This window comes from Oncorhynchus tshawytscha, linkage group LG03, assembly GCF_018296145.1.
Source record: "Oncorhynchus tshawytscha isolate Ot180627B linkage group LG03, Otsh_v2.0, whole genome shotgun sequence".
Lineage (NCBI taxonomy): Eukaryota > Metazoa > Chordata > Actinopteri > Salmoniformes > Salmonidae > Oncorhynchus > Oncorhynchus tshawytscha.
Window position 1 is genome coordinate 62661994 of NC_056431.1, and position 6736 is coordinate 62668729.

A 6736-nucleotide genomic window follows, 5' to 3' on the forward strand; every position below is an offset into this window, starting at 1 on the left:
GCTGCACAGATAGCTGATGTTTAAAGTTAGGGAGGGAAATATAAGTCTCCAGCTTCAGCAATTTTTGCAATTCGTTCCAGTCATTAGCGGCAGAGAACTGGAAGGAAAGGCGGCCAAAGGAGGTGTTGGCTTTGTGTATGACCAGTGAGATATACCTGCTGGAGCGTGTGCTACGGATGGGTGTTGTTATCGTGACCAGTGAGCTGAGATAAGTCAGAGCTTTACCTAGCATGGACTAGAGAGCTGGAGCCAGTGGGTCTGGCAACAAAAATGTAGTGAGGGCCTGCCGACTAGAGCATATAGGTCACAGTGGTGGTGGTATAAGGGGCTTTGGTGACAAAATGGATGGCACTGTGATAGACTGCATCCAGTTTGCTGAGTAGAGTATTGGAAGCTTTTTTGTAAATGACATCGCCGAAGTCGGTGGTGACAGTGTTACCTAGCAGTGGGCAGCTGGGAGGAGGTGCTCTTATTATTGATTGATTTTACAGTGTCCCAAAACTTTTTGGAGTTCGAGCTACAGGATGCAAATATCTGTTTGAAAAAGCTAACCTTTGCTTTCCTGACTGACGTTCTGTATTGGTTCCTGATTTCCCTGAAAAGTTGCATATCGTGGGGACTATTAGATGCTAGTGCAGTCTGCCACAGGATGTTTTTGTGCTGGTCGAGGACAGTCAGGTCTGGAGTGAACCAAGGGCTATATCTGTTCTTAGTTCTACATTTTTGAAAGGGGCATGCTTATCTAAGATGGTGAGGAAGTTACATTTAAAGAACGACCAGGCATCCTCGGCTGACAGGATGAGGTCAATATCCGTCCAGGATACCCGGGCCAGTGATATAAAGAATCATTACCTCAATACACCAGAGTATTGATGATAGCGTTCTATCAGCATAATCGCACTAATGGTACTATTTGTGAAGTAATTTGAGTATGGACATTGTTAAATGGGGTACTTGATAAATTCGCTCAGGCTATTTTGTTCGGATTTTAGAGCACTGGTTTGAATGTTCCAGAGCGTAGAATAGCTGATGAATTCATGATGCTCAATGGCGGTTGAAAATGGCCGGTGTCAGTAAATGTTAGGGAGGTAACGTCATTTGATTTATTGCCAGCAGCACAGTTAGTCACCAATGTTTTGAATAAATATGTAAAAAGCCTAACCAGCTCTGTTAGGTGAGTAGAATGGAGAGTGAAGAGGTGTTTCTTGTTTGTGTCTGGAAGTAGCATTAGCTAGCAAGCTAAACCAACTTTAGCCAGTTAGCTTGGGTGTGAGGCAAGAAAAGTATTATAGTCTTGGGAGAGCAGTGAGTGAAATTCTGCAGTGTAGTTGCATAAAGGTATCCGGATTAGGCCGTCAACTACCAAATTAAATACGGCCATTTTTGTTTGCTTTGCCACATGGTTTGCAGGCACCCACAAACAACACATTTGTAATTAGTATTTGTTGGTGTTTTTAAAATGCTATGTCTGATTTATTGTGAGTGTTCTATTTCATTTAGTTTTAGTAGGTTTTTCACGGGTTGGAGATGCTTATTTTAAAGATGCACACACATGGAATCTTCTGAAGTTTTTATTTTTTGGATTTTTGTTAATTAAGAGTACAACTCTTTCATGTCTCGTGTATTCAAAGATGTCTGCAATCTTTTATGAATCAAACAGGTCAGGACCCGTGTGTACCATCCACAAACGGACGGGCTAGTCCAACTCTTCAATTAGACCCTAAAGCAGATGTTGAAGAAGGTAATCGAGAGAGATGGGAGGAACTGGGACCAGCTGCTGCTCCACTTTATGTTCTTGGTGCATGAGGTACCCTAAGCGTCTACTGGGTTCTCCCCCTTTGAGCTCCTGTATGGCCGTCAGCCTGCGGATTGCTGGATCTAGCTAAGGAGGTCTGGGAGGACCAACCGACACCCCTTCGCAATGTGGTGGAACATGTGGAGGAGATGAGGGAGAGGATGAAGGCGATTTGGGCAGTGGTGAGGGAGCACAAGGTGCAGGCACAACACACCCAGGAGCATGTATACAACTGGGGGGCCCTACCATGAGAGTTCCTACTGGGTGAGAAGGTCTTTGTTCTTATCCCCACAACAGAGTGGGGATGATCCCCACAACCGCTCGACATCGTCTGCCAACCGGGGCAAAGAAAACAACCTCCAGCTTTACCATGTGAATCTATTGAAGAAGTGGCACGCACGAGAGCAACTGTGCGCAACGTGGACCTGGCCACAGCAGAATCTACCCTCTGTCAACGTTTCCATGGGGGAAGACCTCAGTCCGAGCCAATGACAATCGCTCCTAGAGTTGGTCCAGTGGAGTACAGCAGTGTTCTCAGAGGTGCCAGAGCTTACGGATATCATGGAACATCATACCCACTAACGCCCGGAAGAAAAAGTCAGTAAATGGCCATACCGGCTTAGCTTGTTTGATAGCCTTGCGGAGGGAGCTGCACTGTTTGTATTCAGTCATGTTACCAGACACCTTGCCCTGATTAAAAGCATGCCTTCAGTTTCACACGAATGCTGCCATCAATCCACGGTTTCTGGTTGGAGGGAATGTTTTAAGTTTCTGTCTGTAGGCAGGGATCAACAAAATGCAGAAGCCCGGAGGGCGGTGGTCCAGCGGGAAGTGACGCCAATGCTAGAGATGGGGGTACTGGAGGAGTTCCACAGTGAGTGGTCTAGCCCTATAGTGCTGGTACCGAAACCGGACTGAACCGTCCGCTTCTGCAACGACTGCCGGGGCCTGAATGAGGTCAGTAAATTCGATACCTACCTCATGCCCAGGGTGGACGAACTGATCGACTGCTTGAGGAAGGCAAGATACATCAGCACCCTGGACCTGACGAAGGGGTACTGGCCGCAATAGCTTCTCCCCTCACAGACGCAATGGACGGAGGACACAGAGGCAGCGTTCCAAGCCCTGAAGGAAGCTTTATGTTCGCACCCGATACTCGTCACCCCGGACTATTCAAAAAACTTCCTGGTCTAGACAGACGCGTCTGACACAGGGGTAAGGGCCCTCTTGTCCCAGGAGCAGGAAGGTGAAGAGCACCCCATCATGTATGTCAGCAGGAAGCTCCTCCTGAGGGAAAATAAGTACTTGATTGTCAAGAAGGAGTGCCTCGCCATGAAATGGGCGCTGGACACCCTCAAGTATTACCTCCTCGGGAGTAAGTTCACCCTAATTACTGACCATGCCCCCCTTGTGTGCATGGCAAGAGGTATGGACACAAATGACTGCGTCACCGTCTGGTTCCTGTGATTGTTTTTCTCTTTCAGTCACAGGTTGGGGGCTTGTCATGCCAAATAGTGTCCTTCTGCCAAATAGTGTCCCCCTCTACGTCACAATGGGTTCCGGTGAGTTCTAGCTTCTGTTGCAACATTCTGACCGGATCATGTAATGAACCAAAGCGTCCGTTGCTAAGCTGGTTGCTTGGGCTCTAATTTACCTCGTAGGAGGATGCGGGCAGTTCGGGTTCTATTTCACCACATAAACGCTTGCTCAGTCGGCGCAAAATTATTACCTCAGAATTGCTCTCCAAGGACGGTGTTTTTGACAGTGACAACCTGCTGCTTCAGAGCACCGAAAAGACTGGAAAGAGAACACTTTCTTTACCATGTGTTTGTCTTAAGTACGTACATATTGTTAAATAGGAATACATCTTTAAGCTGTTTTTATAGATTGACGTTGCTAGCTACTGTTTTTTTTTTTACCTCAGCCTGCCTAGTTAGCTAGCAAGCAAGCTACTGTAATTGTTATTACAGCTTTCAGTTTTTATGTAGTTAGCACTCCAATGGCATCCCTCGAGGAGATTTTCTTTTCTCTTTCCAGGCGAAGTACTATGAAGACACCCCTGATCTTGACAAGAGGCGCAACATTCAGAGAAATTCACAATTCAGGGTAACGTTAAGCAGTTAACTTCAATTAGATAACTGGATGGATTTAGCTATGTACAAACATTTTTCAAACACCATTTTCCATCTAACGTTAGCTAGTTGCTAGCTATACATATAATTCAGTGGAGAATGCTGAGGGGAGGATGGCTCATAATAATGTCTGGAATGGAGTGAATATAATGGTATCAAACACGTGGTTTCCATGTGGTTGATACCATTCAATTGACTCCATTCCAGATATTATTATGAGCCGTCCTTCCCTCAGCAGCCTCCACTGATATAGTTATGTCTGTCATATTGAGGTGCCTAGCTATAAGTTAAACCTGATCAATCAAATGGATAGGTGTAAACTAAGTGTCTTCGGTAGACAGACACAGAGAGAGTGTGGGGGTGAGAAAGAAAGGATGAAAGTGAGAGAGGTGGGAAGAGGGTGGAAGACAGACAGAGAGAGAGAAAGAGAAAGACAGCAGTGCAAATATACTTAGACTTGAGTATTTCAACAACTCTTCTCTTCCAACTTGTTAGGCAATCATATCTACCTACGGGGAAGGATGGCCAGCCACACAGGAGGGTGATTTGTATTAAGGAGAAGGAGGCTGTACTGACCGAGATGCATGCTGGCCATTTCGGAGTGAAGCGCATGAACGCCAAAATCAACCTATGATTTTTCTGACGGGGGAATTGTCAAGGAGGTGGACAGCTGGGCAAGTGAAATGAATAACATTTTGTCACTTTTTGATTAAAGGTCTGAACCCTGTGTAGCCTACCAGAAGTTTTAGATCACTGAAACCCACCTGATGTGGTGGAAGTTGTCGATCCAGATCAGAACGGCTTAGAGTACTACCTTCAGGCACAGACTGAGAAGGATGTGGAGGTTTTTGACCAGGTAAAAATGATTGCCCGCTGTTAATTTATTTTATAACACTGCACTAATCCATCAAATTTTCTCACAGTTAAGTGTAACCTGTGTGTTTGCTTGTTTAGGTCTCTGTCTCCTTCCCTGTTTGGGATAGTGGGCAGCATTTTCACGTTCGGATGAAAAGCGTGCCCAGAGTAAACTTCCTGCTACTCAGGCCCAGAAGCTAATATATGCATATTATTAGTGTATTGGATAGAAAACACTCTGAAGTTTCTGAAACTGTTTGAATGATGTCTGTGAGTATCACAGAACTCTTATGGTAGGCGAAAACCTGAGAAAAATCCAACCAGGTAGTGGGAAATCTGAGGTTTGTAGTTTTTCAACTTATTGCCTATCGAATATACAGTGTCTATGGGGTCAAATTGCACTTCCTACGGCTTGCACTAGATGTCAACAGTCTTTAGAACATTGTTTGAGGCTTCTACTGTGAAGTGGGGGCGAATGAGAGCTGATTCAATCAGAGACCTGCCAGAGTGCCATGAGCTGATCACGTGCGCACACGTGAAAGCGACCTGCATTCCATTGCAATTTTAAAGACAAAGGAATTCTCCGGTTGGAACATTATTGAAGATTTATGTTAAAAACATCCTAAAGATTGATTCTATACATCGTTTGACATGTTTATACTAACTGTAAAATATATTTTTGAACTTTTCGTCTTAACTTTCGCCTGGACTTGCCCGCGCCTCGTGAGTTTGGATTTGTTTACCAAACGCGCTAACAAAAGGAGGTATTTGGACATAAATTATGGATTTTATCGAACAAAACAAACATTTATTGTGGAACTGGGATTCCTGGGAGTGCATTCTGATGAAGATCATCAAAGGTAAGTGAATGTTTATAATGCTATTTCTGACTTTTACTGACTCCACAACATGGTGGGTATCTGCAAGGCTTCTTTTTGTGTCTGAGTGCCGTACTCAGATTATTGCATGGTTTGCTTTTTCCGTAAAGCTTGTTTGAAATCTGACACAGCGGTTGCATTAAGGAGAAGTATATCTATAATTCTGCGCATAATAGTTGTATCTTTAATCAAAGTTTATTATGAGTATTTCTCTAAATTGATGTGGCTCTCTGAAAATTTGATGGATGTTTTCGAGGCACAACATTACTGACCATATAGCGCCAATGTATACTGAGATTCTTGGATAGAAATATGAACTTTATTGAACAAAACATACATCTATTGTGTAACATGAAGTCCTATGAGTGCCATCTGATGAAGATCATCAAAGGTTAGTGATTAATGTTATCTCTATTTCTGCTTTTTGTGACTCCTCTCTTTGTCTGGAAAATGGCTGTGTGTGTTTTTGTGACTAGGCTCTGACCTAACATAATCATATGGTGTGCTTTCGCTGTGAAACCTTTTTGAAATTGGACATGATGGGTAGATTAAAAATACGTGTATCTTTCATTTGTTGTATTGCACTTGTGAATGTATGAAAGTTACATATTTCAAAAAATAAAATTGAATTTCGAGCTCTGCCTTTTCAGCGGAATGTTGTCGAGAAGACGTTTTTTAAACTCTGCTCCTGTTCTCCAGGAGCTAGGGGTTCTGCCCAACACCCAGACGTGGATTCACCAGATGTCCTCCATTACCAACCACCCTCCAACTTTTCATTACATCATCTACAGCTACTGTTGTTGTCATGTTGTCATTATCTGCTGAGAAAAGTTTCTTGCTCTATCATATTGGGCACATAATATGTGAGATGCACAGATTAACTAAAAACACTAGCACTGCAAACATTCAGAACAGAGAGAGCAGCAGTGCCTAGACTTTGCAGTCTCCCTCTTCTTCAAGTTCCCCTTCTGAGACTGGCTGCCTGTTGAGAACAAGTGACAGGCAGAATTCCACACACCTTAATTCAGTATTTTTGTCTATGATTGCCATGTGAGTGCACAAAACATCTGTGAAAA